This window comes from Bos indicus, chromosome 8, assembly GCF_029378745.1.
Source record: "Bos indicus isolate NIAB-ARS_2022 breed Sahiwal x Tharparkar chromosome 8, NIAB-ARS_B.indTharparkar_mat_pri_1.0, whole genome shotgun sequence".
Classification (NCBI taxonomy): domain Eukaryota; kingdom Metazoa; phylum Chordata; class Mammalia; order Artiodactyla; family Bovidae; genus Bos; species Bos indicus.
In genome coordinates this window covers 23,674,255-23,688,774 of record NC_091767.1, presented here as the reverse complement: position 1 = coordinate 23,688,774, position 14,520 = coordinate 23,674,255, and positions in this window count along the sequence as shown.

Below are 14,520 nucleotides of genomic sequence, written 5' to 3'. Positions count from 1 at the left end.
TACAACTGATAGCTGAAGATCTTTTGTACATGGTCACTCTTTTGATGAGGGAAGCTTCAGGGTTGGGCTATGGCAAGATTATGTGTGGAAAACCTTGGGTTTACGCAGAATAAAGAAATCAGAAACCCCCTTCAAAACAAAAACAAAACATCAAACCAAAATAAAAACCAGACTATTCATTTTCTTAATAGAGAAGGGGTTCTTTCTCCATTGTATTTACAAAGATCATTCTGATATCATGTAGATAACAGCAATGGAGCCAAATTATTCATTATTTTTTTCAGTTGTTTACAAATGCCACTAGAAAAAGTTTAACTGCATTTAGACAGGGAAGAAGGCATGCACTTTTTTCACCTGTTATTCTTCCCTGGAAAGCCAAGTATTTCTAATAATTTCTTAGTGAAATGTGATTTAATTGCATAGTTTCCTGTATATAAATGCATTTTCTTGTTTAATATAATAGTGAAGAAATCCATTTTTATTTGCATCTCTTTTTAGTATTTTTAGACTGAGGTATTAAATTGTAATAACAAAGTTCTCTTTGTTTTCTTTTCTTTGAGAGCTCATTACTGAATACTTATTTCATCATAAAGGGGAAAAATGACCCAAGAATTATCTGATTTTTAATGACTTCATTTTGACAACTAGATACAAAAAGAGAAGCAAGTTGAAGGACATCCTATTAACCTATTCAGATGGAAATGTAAATCAAGAGGAAACATTCTATAAATGTGTATTGATATGAACAAAGTTACGTTATCTTCCAGTGTTATTATGCTGTACAAGAAAATACAGTGATAAGCAATTACGAACAGCTAACTATTGTTCTCATATTTTTATTTTTTATGTTCTGATATAGAGCAACATCTATATTAAATATATATATATATATGGGGGGAGGAAAAAAGAGAGAAATCATTATTACATTCTGGGCTATAAAGGTCGTAAAAATCTTAACTGGTGTGGATGCAGGGCATGATGGTCACTGAATAGTTCCATTAGTCATAATTGTAGCTGTCAGGAGCTAGTTAAATGACTGTCTCTGAGGAGGTCACCTTCCACATATGAGTTGCCCTATACCAAGTGTTAGGCTTGTTAGGAGGCTGAATCCTGACGCATCTGGACAAACCTTAAAAACCCTTTCTTTTTTCAACTTAATAGAAATGAAGTAGCAAAGCTCAAAAGTGATTTAGTGTTTCTGGACTGAACCAACACACATAGCATACATACTGGTGATAACACTAGAAAAGCTTTATTGTTGTCTGTCTGTCTGTCCTGTTACCAATGTGTGCTGGGTAGTTTACCTTTTCAGAGCCACGCAGCTGGCCTGACCTCTGAGGTCTTCATTAAAAGAAATTCCATGCCCTCTGACTTCCACTTGGATTCAGCCCATGGCAAGTCCTAGAGGGGACTGGAGGAAGGAAGAGAGACTTTTCATTTCCCTGCTCTTGGATATTTTGTTCCTTGGCGTTTTCTTCTTGGGCCATGTGCTCCCCCAAGGACCACAGCAGGGACAGATGAGGATGAGGCAAGTGAGATCTCGGGTATGAAATTCAAGGGGACACTCAGTCTCAGGACTATGCAAGGGTGGGGCTGGCACCAGAAAGTAAAGTGTTAGTCGCTCAGCCATGTCCCACTCTTTGCCACTTTATGGACTGTAGCCTGCCAGGCTCCTTTGTCCGTGGGATTCAAATTTGATGACTAATTCCTTACATTTATCTTTCCTTTTATTGAGGGGATTCTGTTCCTTATAATCAAAGCAGCACAGAGCAAAATAGTGAGGGAACAGAAGCCTGAGAAGTAGCTGGAGAATGCCTGGTTGTTCTAAATGAAATCTGGATTCTAGGACCCAGAAGCATTACATTCTGGGCAGGACAGGCTACATAACTTGCAACAGCTAATGAAAGAAAGGAAAAAAAGAAAATGTAGGGCCTTCGTTGAAAAGTTATCCATAACTTCTAGAAAGCAATAGCAGAACACTAAACCAATACCTGGGGACTTTCTGAGTGTGAGCCCTGTGTGATTACATAGGTCACACACCCAGGAAGTCAGCTCTTCTGGGATATTTGCAAATGAAATGGTTGATCTTTGAGGAATTGTGTAGAATTGGAGAAGCATGAAAAAATTAAACTATAAGTCATTTAAAAATCTTGAAAGACCTGTGACAGTAGCATGAGTTTCTTATGTATCTTTTTGGTACAGGGTATTTATTAAACACAAAGTGAGAGCTAATATTCACTGAGATCTTATTATGATCTCAAGGCCTGCTACATGGTACGTACTCTTACTCATTGAAGGAATGGATGGATAAGAGAAATCCAGAAACTGGCTAAGGGTTTTATATAAACGAGCTCATTTAATACTTAAGCAACCTCAGGAGGCAAATATTATTATTATCCCCATTTTATAGATAAGGAAAATGATGCTTGAAGAGTTAAAAGTAATTTGCCCAAGGTCATCTAGTTGGTTAACCTCTGGGATTGGCACCCAATTCCTCTGATTCCAAAATTTAAACACTTCAACATTCTGCCTGTCCTAAGCACTTTGAATGATTGCTTGGTTTTTAAATTCCTTTTGGTATTATCTTTTGGCATTAACTGGGTCATATCTCTTAACAGTTAATGAACTTGACACCAGAGAAATATAATAATTATTCAAAACTTTAGAAATTCCAACTAGTAAATACTAACTACAAGAGACTCTGATCATGTATAGGAGTGCTCTCCTTAGACAGATATATTCTCAGACATTTTTAAATTACCTTCCTGATCTTCTGTCATAGGGCAATGAAATCACTATATCATGGATATAATATATTATGTATTGTATCATGGATACCTATAATCTTACAAATGTACCATACTAATTAGAACTCAATAGTCATCAAGAAATATTCATGTGAATAAAATTACATAGATACAGAAAAGCTACACGTCTGCACTCTTAGTGACAAATTTCAAGGAGTAAAAGCCTTAAAGAAGAAAAAGTCCTTAAGAATGGAATGTATATGTTGATATTGGTGAAAGCAAATCTACACTTTTTTTGTATGCAAGACCCTCTTATCTAGTACCAGTTTTCTGAAATCCACAGGCTGTAGGACAGTCTCCAAACCTGGAGGCAGCCCGGGACATCTTTTCTCCTAGGTGGACGCAACTTTTTCTGAGCACCTCAATGTACACAGAGGAGAGCGAGCCCCTGAACTTCAGTGTATGGCGACTGGCTCACCAGCTATTGGCCATTCTTGCCTAGGAGGCACCATTCTCTCACAAAAGTAGATCAGTGCAGTAGCAGGTAATAAAAATTAAAAATAGGAGAGATTAAAAGAAAAAAAAAGCAGAGGAAATGTGGTATCAAACAGATGCTGGAGAGAACAGCTGTGTTTCCTACAAGGGTAAAAAGAGGCAAAGAACTGCTTGCATTGCTCCCCATTACAGTAACTCTTCAAGGTGTGATGGGCCTCAATTGTCATCCCTTCCCCTCAAAACTGATTCCACATAACAGGCATCTGAACCATAGTGGTCACTACAAATCCAACACCCAGCTTGTATGGGTTCCTGTGCGCACAATTCTTCCTAACTACATGTTCACTACTGTTACTTTCACTGTTTGAAATGAAAATAGAGTATTTACACTAAAGAAATCAACAAGCACTGCATTTTTTTCCCCTTTCAGTTTTAGTCTGTTTGGCCTGTTATAACAAGATATCCCAGACTAGGTGACTTTTATTTATTTTTTATTAATTTTTATTGGAGCATAGTTCCTTTACAATGTTGTGTTAGTTTCTGCTGTCCCACAAAGTTAATCAGCTCTGTGTCGACATATATCCCCTCTATTTTGGATTTCCTTCCCACTTAGTTCACCACAGAGCACTGAATAGAGGTCCTTGGGCTATACAGTAGGTTCTTATCAGTTACCCATCTTACCCATAGTATCAACAATGTATATATGTCAATCCAAATCTCCCGCAAGTTAAATAACAGAAATTTAATTTTTCACAGTTCTGGAAGCTGAAATGCAAGAAATCAGCCTCATTAGGAGAGGGTAAGGCCATTTCCAGGCTTCAGACTTATCTTCTTATCCTCACGTGGCCCAAGGAGGCTAGGGAGTTCTCTGGAGTTAAATAAGCACTTAGGTGAGGAGTTATGTCAGAATCCAGGGTGGGGTGAGGTGGGATGGGAACTACCATAGCTAAAAAGCAGAAACAGAACCAATTGCTACTTTTGCATGCATTCTCCACAAAAATCAATTCAAAAGCCAGGAACGAAGGCAAATGATTTCTTCCTTATAATGCCCTCTTTTTCTGGTTAAAGACCAGAATCTTTAACCAGAATCTTATAGTTCTGTATGTCTCATAGGATAGAACTGAATCACATGACCACACCTTGCTATAGTGGAGTCTGGACAAGTTTCTGGCAAAGGAGAACACAATAGCCATAATGGGCTTGAGATATGCTAAGTATCAGCATACAGTGTGGGAGTAAAATCTAGACCATCACATGTTTTTGTAGAGCCTGCAAGCTAAGGATAATTTTTACATTAAAAAATACCAGTACAGATCCATCATGTCAAAGCAAGAAAAGTAAGGGACTTACCTGTGGTCTAATGGTTAAGAATCCTCCTTCCAATGCAGGGGACATGGGTTTGATCCCTGGTCAGGGAACTAAGATCCCTGACATACTTTGGGGCAACTAAGCCTATGCTCTGCAACAAGAGAAGCCCCTACATAGCAACAAAGACACAGCGAAGCCAAAATAAAGGGAAAAAAAGCTACCCTCACCCAAGAGGTATCCGTTTGTGTGTATGTGTGTGTTAGTTGCTCAGTTGTGTCCAACTCTTTGGAACCCCATGGACTGTAGCCCGCCAGTCTCCTCTGTCCATAGAATTTTCCAGGCAAGAATACCATAGTGGGTTGCCATCCCCTTCTCCAGGGAATCTTTCCAACCCAGGGACTGAAGCCAGGTCTCCTGCATTGCAGGCGGATTCTTGATCACTGAGCCACCAGAGAAGCCCCAGGAACCAGTTTAATAAAAGGCTAAAAGAGAGGGTATGATTCAATCATACTGCATTTAACCTGAAGATAAATATAAAATAATGTACTTCTCTTTTTCTCCTTCCAACTTAAAAAAAAATTAAGAAAATTAAGCTTTCTGTGTCATGCTTTTTTCCCCCCAACTTTAGTGATTGACATATATGATTGACATATAACACTGTGTAAGTTTAAGGTTTGCAATGCATTTATGTGATACATTTATATATTATAAAATGATTATATCAGAGATAGCTAATATCTGTCACATTAAATATGAATAATTACTATTTCTTTATTTTTGGTGAGACTATTTAAGACTTACTCTCTTAGCAACTTTCAGTTATATAATATTATTAGCTAGAATAACCATCTTGTATATTAGCTTCCTAGAACCAATTCATTTTATAACTGGAAATTTGTACCCTCTAATCAGTATCTCCCATTCCCTCGTCCTCCCCCAACCCAGTTCCCAGTAACTATCTAAATTGGTGGTTACTTTCTGTTTAGAGCCCACATATAAGTGAGATCATATAGTATTGGTCTTTCTCTGATTTCTTTCACTTAGCATAATTCCCTCAAAATTCATGCATGTTCTCAGGATTTCCTTCTTTCTCATGGTTAAAGAATATTCCATTGTGTTTACATATACCACAACTTCTTTATCCATTCATTTTTGACAGAAACTTAGATCGTTTCCATATCTTGGCTATTGAAAATAGTGTTGCAATGAAATTGGGAATGCAGGTATCTCTTCAAGACTCTGTTTTCAATTTCTGTGTGTACATACCCAGAAGCATGATTGCTGGATCATTCAGTGGCTCTATTTTAAATTTTTTGAGCATCATCCATTTTATTTTCCAAGTGGCTATACCATTTGCATTCCTAGCCACAGTTGCACAACTGTTCCCCTTTTTTCCACACCCTCACTAATACTTATCACTTGTCTTTCTGATAATAGCCATTTGTTTTGCTATTGAGTTATGTGAGTTCTTTACATAATTTGAATCTAACCCCTTATCAGATTTTCAAACGTATTTTCCCATTCCATATGTTGCCTTTTCATTTTGTTGAGTGTTTCTTCTGCTCTGCAGAAGATTTTCAGTTTGATGTAATCCTACTTGTTAATTTTTGCTTTTGTTGCTGTGTTTCTGGTATCATATCTAAAAAATCATTGCCAAGACCAATGTTGAGTGGATTTTCTTGTATGGTTTCTTCTTGAAGTTTTACAATTTCATTTCTTATCTTTAAGTTTTTAATCCATTTTGAGTAAATTCTTTTAGGTGATATAAGATAGGGGTCCAATTTTATTCTTACGCATGTAGTTATCCAGTTTCCCTAGCATTATTTATTGAAGCTTGATGAAAGTGAAAGAGGAGAGTGAAAAAGTTGGTTTAAAGCTCAACATTCAGAAAACTAAGATCATAGCATCTGGCCCCATCACTTCATGGCAAACAGATGGGGAAACAGTGGCAGACTTTATTTTGGGGGCTCCAAAATCATTGCAGATGGTGACTGCAGCCATGAAATTAAAAGACTCCTTGGAAGGAAAGTTATGACCAATGTAGACAGGATATTAAAAAGCAGAGACATTACTTTGCCAACAAAGGGTCTATCTAGTTAAGGCTATGGTTTTTCCAGTAGTCAGGTATGGATGTGAGAGTTGGACTATAAAGAAAGCTGAGTGCCGAAGAACTGATGCTTTTGAACTGTGGTGTTGGAGGAGACTCTTGAGAGTCCCTTGGACTGCAAGGAGATCCAACCAGTCCATCCTAAAGGTGATCAGTCCTGAATATTCATTGGAAGGACTGATGTTGAAGCTGAAACTCTAATACCTTGGCCACATGATGTGAAGAGCTGACTCACTGAAAAAGACCCTGATGCTGGGAAAGATTGAAGGTGGGAGAAGGGGATGACAGAGGATGAGATGGTTGGATGGCATCACCAACTCAATAGACATGAGTTTGGGTAAACTCTGGGAGTTGGTGATGGACAGGGAGGCCTGGCATGCTGCAGTCCATGGGTTGCAAAGAGTCAGACACGACTGAGCAGCTGAACTGAACTGAACTGAGTTATTGAAGAAATATCCTTTCCCCACTAAATTTTTTTGGTCCCCTTGTCAGATATTAGTTGACTATATATTCAAATGTTTACGCCTGGGCTCTTCATTCTGTTGCATTGGTCTATGTGTCCATTTTTTCCCCCAGTATGTTTCTCTTTTGATTACTGTAGCTTTGCCAAACAGTTTGACCTCAGAAACTGATGTCTCCAGCTTTGTTCTCTTTTCTCAGGATTGCTTTGGATATATGGGATCTTTGGTGGTTCCATACAAACAGTAAAATTTTTTTCTACTTCCTTGAAAAAGGCAATTGAAATTTTGATAGGGATTTCATTGAATAAAGATGGCTTTGAGTAGTATGGACATTTCAACAATATTAATTCTTCTGATCCATGAGTATAGCATATCTTTCCATTTGTTTGGGTCTTTTTCAAATTCTTTCATCGGAGTCTTATAGTTTTCAGTACAGATCTTTCACTTTTTTGGTTAAATTTATTCCTAAATACTTTATTGTTTTTGATGTTATTGTGAATGGGATTGTTTTCTTTGTTTCTCTTTTGACTGTTGTTTTTAGTGTATAGAAGCACAGCTGATTCTGTATATTGATTTTGTATTGTGCAATTTTACTGAGTTCATTGATTAGTTCTAACTATTTTTTTGGTGGAGTCATTAGGATTTTCTACATATCACATTATTTGCAAAAAGCCCAGAATTTTGCCTCTTCCTTTTTGAGTTGGATGCCTTTTATCTCCTTTAATTGCCTGATTGCTCTGGCTAGGACTTCCAGTACAATGCTGAATACAAGTGAGAGTGAGCATCCCTGACTTAGTCCTGATTATAGAGGGAAAGCTTTTAATGTTTTGCCATAATGTTATCTGCAGATTTGCCGTGTGCTGTGCTCCGCTCAGTCACTCAGTCGTGTCTGACTCTTTGTGGCCCCAGGGACTGTAGTCCACCAGGTTCCTCTGTTTACAGTGTTGAGGTATGTTTCTTGCATACCTGATTTGCTGAACATTTTTTTAAAAATTATTTATTTTTAACTGAAGGATAATTGCTTTACAATATTGTGTTGGTTTCTGCCATACATCAACATGAAGCAGCCATAGGTGTGCATATGTCCCCTCCCTCTTGAACCTCCCTCCCACCTCCTCTGCATCCCACCTTTCTAGGTTGTTCTAGTGTTGAGCATTTATTATCATGAGAGTTTTTTGTATTTTGTCACTTTTTTTTCCTACATCTATTGGGCTGATCATATGATTTTTATCTTCTTTCTATTAATGTGGTATTTCACATTTACTGATTTGTATAAGTTGAACTATCCTTACATCTCAAGGATAAATCCTGAGAGATTGTGGTATAAAATCTTTTTATGTGGTTTGCTAATATTTTGTCATTAAGGATATTGGCCTGTCGTTTTCTGGTATTAATAGTACTCTTACTTACCTGGTTTTGCTATCAGGATAATGCTGGACTCATAAAGTGTGCTTATTAGTGTTCCTTCTTTTTTAATTTTTTGGAAGAGTTTGAGAAAATTGGCATTAATTTTTCTTTAAATGTTTGGGAGAATTTACTAGTAAAGTCATCTGGTCCCAGGCTTTTTTTGTTGGGAGGTTTTTGATTACTGATTCAGTCTCTTTACTCTCTGGTCTATTCAGATTATCTTCATGATTCAGCAGATAGTCAGTTTCTTTCTAGGGTTTTTTCTATTTCTTAGAATTATCCAATTTGTTGGTGTATAGTTGTTCACAGCAGTCTCTTATGGTCTTTGTATTTCTGTGGTATCAGTTACAGTGTCTCTTCTTTGAGTTCTTGTTTTATTTATTTAACTCTTTTCTTAATTTTTCTTGTCTAGCTAAAGATTTTTCAACTTTGTTTATCTTAAAAAATTTTTTTGGTTTTATTAACTTTTTATACTGTTTTTTCTGGTCTCTACTTCACTTTTTCCTTCTGCTAAAGTTTAGTTTGTTCTTCGTTTTCTATTTTATTACTATAAACATCCCTCTTAGAAATGCTTTTGCTCCATCCCATTAGTTTTAATATATTTATTTCTGCCCACTAGGGCAGGCAGTGATTGTGACCAGAGTCAGTGCTGACTACAGAGGGCCAGCTGTAGGTATTTACATAGTGGCGAGGGTCAGTTGCAGGTAAAAATGTAGTGATGGGGGTCAGGGCAGTCAGCAAGGGCTGGGGTCAATTACGGACTCATTGGCAGCTCTGGGACCTTGGCTTTGTTGTGTACTACTGTGGCTGCTGGGTCTTCCATGGGGGCATGGCAGTAAAGAACAGTCACAGTGGCTGAGCCAGGGGCATGCAGATACCTAGTTGGAGGGGCTTAGCTGCAGGTGAGAGCAATGGTACAGGCCAATAACAGAAGACAAGGCCCCATCTGGTCCCAAAAGCAGCTGCATGGGCCCTGGTCATTGATGTGCTCTTCTGTGGCTGTACTCCTCCTGGGTGGAGTCCAGTGACAGGCATCAGGCCAATGGCATACAAGTGCACACTTAGAAGGGCTAACCCTAAGTGTATGTATAGTAGTGATGGTCTAATGGACTAGGTGGTTAAATGGACTGAATTGTGTCTGATTTTTGTGACTCCATGGACTGTAGCCCGCCAGGCTCCTCTGTCCATGGGATTTCCTAGGCAAGAATACTGGAGTGGGTTGCCATTTCCTGCTCCAGGGGCTCTTCCTGTCCTAGGAATTGAACCCAGGTCTCCTGCATTGAAGGCAGTTTCTTTACCAACTGAGCCACCAGAGAAGCATAGTGTATGTATAGTGATGAGGTTCAACTCACGGGTCTAGGCTGGTGTGTTGCATTTGCACAGCTGCAAAGGCCTGGGCTGGTTGCTAGTGAAACCCCCCGGCTCTGTTAGGGTGAAGGGTGGGAGAGGGAGCAGGGAGGGACTCAGGTGGCTGGTGTCAGTCAGTGAACATGAGTATCTGTGGGGTGAAAGCCGATGACATCTTCAGGGCTCCTTAGTGACTATTTGGGCCATTGGTTCCTTCAGTGGCAAAATCCAAAGCCGGTCACTTGGAACTGTAATTGTTCTAGGTGCACGGCTGTTACTGGGAGCCCTTGCTTCTCTTCCTTGTTTCTAGCCATCTCTATACGTCTTATCTTTTCAGGTCTGAGTTGGGTGACTCAGAAGTGGGTTTGTGCAATGTCCCAAAAGGCTGGCAGAGCTAGTTACTCACCTTGCTCTTCCTTTCTTGGGAAGGAAATTCTTTCTAGTTGAGAAGGTTCCTTTTGGCGCTGAGCCATGCTGGCTTAGGGGTTGGGATAATCATGCAGAGTTAAGCTCTCTTCCTTCTTTTCCTGTAGCTGTTCTCAGGTTTTTGTTCTACTGCGTTATTGAAGTTTGTCTTTTTTTTTGGCTGTACTGTGCCGCTTGTGGGATCTTAGTTCCCCCTCCAGGGATTAAACCTGGGCCCACAGCAGTGAAAGCACAGAGTCCTAATCACTGGTGCAGGCAGGCGTGTTAAGTCACTTCAGTCGTGTCCGGCTCTTTGCAACCCCACGGACTGTAGCCCGCCAGGTTTCTCCGTCCATGGGATTCTCCAGGCAAGAATTCTGCTGTGGATTGCATGCCCTCCTCCAAGGGATCTTCCTGACCCAGAGATGGAACCCGTGTCTCCTGCGGATCCTACATTGCAGGCAGATTCTTCACTGTTGAGCCACTGGAGAAATCCGCTAATCACTGGACCACCAGGGGATTCCCTGTTGCTGGAGTTTCTTAAGTGGACCCCAGAGCTGTCCCAGAGCTGCCTTTCCTGGGATAGCTGTCTAACTGTTAAGGCTGAGGTCTCCTAATGCACCATTTTGGTGACATCACTTACCTTTTATGTCATACTTTTCAAGGCACAATAGATATGGATTGTTTTACTTTCAAAATAAATGACAAAGTATGTGTTAATTGTGCAGTGACATTATACCTGTGTGAAAAGATTACAATATATACTGACATTCCAGATTCATCACAACAGTCCCAACTCACAAGAAAACAGTGATCAGAAAAATACAAAAATTTGAAACGCAACATCTCATCACAGCAAGATTTTTTCACAAAAATAAAAATGAAAAAGTTTCAATGAAAGTACATTTTTGAGTGGCTCATTTTGTTAGCTGAGCCAGGAAAGCTCTTTACTGATAGTGAGTTAATTAAGTCATGTTCAATGGCAGCAGCTAAAGAAATATTTCTGGAGAAAATAAACTTAAGACCAGGAGCTTTTCATTGAGAACAGTTACTTGAAGAGTTGAGGACACTGGGAGCAGCATCAATAGTTAATTAAAAATCAAAGTCAATGATATCCACAGGTTTTCCTCAGCTCTTGATGAGCCGACAGATATTAATAATACTGTTCAATACATTGTTTATTCAAGGAGTCAATGCTGAGTTTGAAGCAACTGAAGAATCAGCCTCTATAAATTGTCTGCATTGGAACAATTAAAGATGAGAATATTTTCAAAGAAAACTTTAACTCAGTACAACCTGAAGTGGAACCTGCTGAGATAAGTTCCAGCTGATGGTGATAAAAATATGTGTGGAGAAGACTTATTTGAACAAATTTATAAAGCTTGTAGTTAATCACTGTATTATTCATCCGTAGGTCATTGGCACAAAGTTTTTCAATTTCTTGTGCTTTTGAACCAGTAGCCTCCATGTTAAACTTCATTTACTCTAGTGGATTTAACAACTATCAGTTCTGTGGACTTTTGTCAAAAATAGAGACTGAATATTTTTGCCTTGCTCTACCACATAGCAGTTGATGGCTTAGCCATAGTTTAGTTTTATTGCAATTTTGGAGCTCAAGCCTGAGACTGAATTTTTTTGAAATGAGAACTTCCCTCAATCAGTTTTATTGAACATTGGTTTTGAAAATTCTCTTTTGCTGCAGACTTGGTCATATTTCTCAATATAAAATTACAAAGTAAACAGTGCTTATATGTAAATGTAACACTGTGAGAAAGTCATTTTAAGAACAACTGATGTTCTTTGAATCACAAGTAATGTCAAGCTGTTTGATACACTTCCTGTGCTGTCAAAGTTTTAAAAAGAAGCAAGATCTTCATTCCCACAAAATTTTGCAGGAGATATATTTTCTAAGCTCAAACTACAGTTCCAACAGCATTTTTGGATCTCAATGCATGTGGAAAGGAAATTTCCATATTTCAAAATCCATTTAACTTTCCAACTGAATATCTTCTACCTAACCTTTAATTGGAAGTGATTAATCTGCAATATCATGGCATGGTAATTGGCAAATATCAAGAGAAGAACCTAATAGAATTCTGTAAATTACTTCCAAGTGATAAATATGCTCAATTAAAATTATATGCTCATAAGCTGATATCAATATTTTGCCATATCGATCTGTGTAAAGGATACTTTCAAAGATGAAATGGATAAAATATCATTATAGATCAACATTAACAGATGAATATTTGGAATTGACTTTGATTAACAGGGAATACTAACTTTGAATTCCTATTAAATGAACTATTATCTTCTAACAAAGAATTCCATTCTTCTTATTAGTAGACCTGAATTATAAATGATTGTTATTGCACTTTGAATTTCATCAATAAAAATTTTATGGAAATTTGCCTTTTCTTTCTCTCTTTTTAGTTAACTTTTTCTATAATGCACTCAATTTTGCCTTGGTTCATAAACCTAGAATATTTACTTTCTGGTTCATTATAGAAAAAGTTTGTTGATCTCTGGTTTTGAAGGAAATGGCAACCCACTCCAGTATTTTTGCCTGGAAAATCCCATGGACAGAGGAGCCTGGAGGGCTACAGTCAATGGGGTTGCAAAAGAGTTGGACACGACTGAGAGACTAACATTGGTTTTGATCAATTCTGTTCTGTCCCCTTTTTAAAAAAAATAATTTTATCTCTTTATTTATTTTTGGCTGTGCTGGGTCTTTGTTGCTGCGAGGGCTTTTCTCTGGTTGCAGCGAGCGAGGACTACTCTCTAGTACTGCATAGGCTTCTCATTGCGGTAGCTTCTTTTGTTGCAGAGCAAGGATTCTAGGGTGCTTGGGCTTCAGTAGTTGTGGCCCCTGGGACTCTAGAGCACAAACTCAATAGTTGTGGCACACAGGCTTAGTTGCTCTGAGGCATGTCGGATCTTCCTGGTTCAGGGATCGAACCTGTGTCTTCTTCATTGGCAGGCAGATTCTTTATCACAGAGCCATTAGAGAAGCTCTGGTATTGTTTTAACATGGGAATTCCATCAAAATAATGTGTCTTGATATTATTAGTAGCAAGGATATGATGGTGTCACACAAATAAGGAAAGAGATTGGTTACAGTTAATACAGATACATGGCCACTTCATCCCTATTGCTCCAGCTGACATTGAGCAAGCCACCAGACATGTGAATGGGGCTATTCTAGACCAGCCAAGCTGTCAGTTGACTTGAAGTGACTGCAGATATATAAGCAGACTCAGGCGGAACCAGCAAGAGCCAGCCTTTATCAGAAGAATTGTCTAGGTAACCCGAAAATGAATACATGTTTCTGGGTGTGTGTGTGTGTGTGTGTGTGTGTGTGTGTGTTTGTGTGTGTGTGTGTTTTGTGGACAGTCTTTTTGTCAGCACCATTTGCTTGTGCTCATTTATTGTACCCCTTTTTTAACGGCCTACTTCTTTTCCTTTGTTAAAAACAAAAAATTCCCAGCACCTTACTGTGATAAAATGCTCCAGGATTAAGTTATGCAATTGCTTTGCAAAATAATAATGCATGTACCTTTCAGCAGCCTTATGCAAACTGCTGTTTGATATTACCTACTCAGATTTCACAATTCTGCGGGGCATAACAGCCCTTTAGGTGACTTCCTGGGAGGGCCTGGAAAGGGCCCATTTTTTCAGTGTTGAGGTATGGCAGATCTTATATTCTTGGTCACCAAATCCTGGAGTACATCCCTGGGGTTTGAGCTTGCAGATCACCATGGTTGTGCCTGTTTCAGGCTTGGCATACTCTGTGTAGGTGACTTCAGAATGACTGATCACCCTACTGGTCTCCCCATGGAAGGGGCTAGAGATGGGCTTAAAGCCCCCGGTACTAGACCAGGCACTGAATGGCCAGCTTCCTGACCATGGTTGTTGTGCAACAGCTTTCCATGGTGCTTGGCCCCTTCCTTCTTGGACCTTTTCCACTCTTACCATGACTAGATATGATTGCTTTTGCAATCTAAACACTCCTGATTTCAAGCTGCTGAGTTCTAACTTAGTTTGCTAACACAGCAAATACTAAGTGTTGTAGGTGATCAAATAGGAAAAAGAGGACATCAAGGCTGTATATTGTCACCCTGCTTATTTAACTTATATGCAGAGTACATCATGAGAACCGCTGGGCTGGAAGAAGCACAAGCTGGAATCAAGATTGCCGGGAGAAATATCAATAACCTCAGATATGCAGATAACACCACCCTTA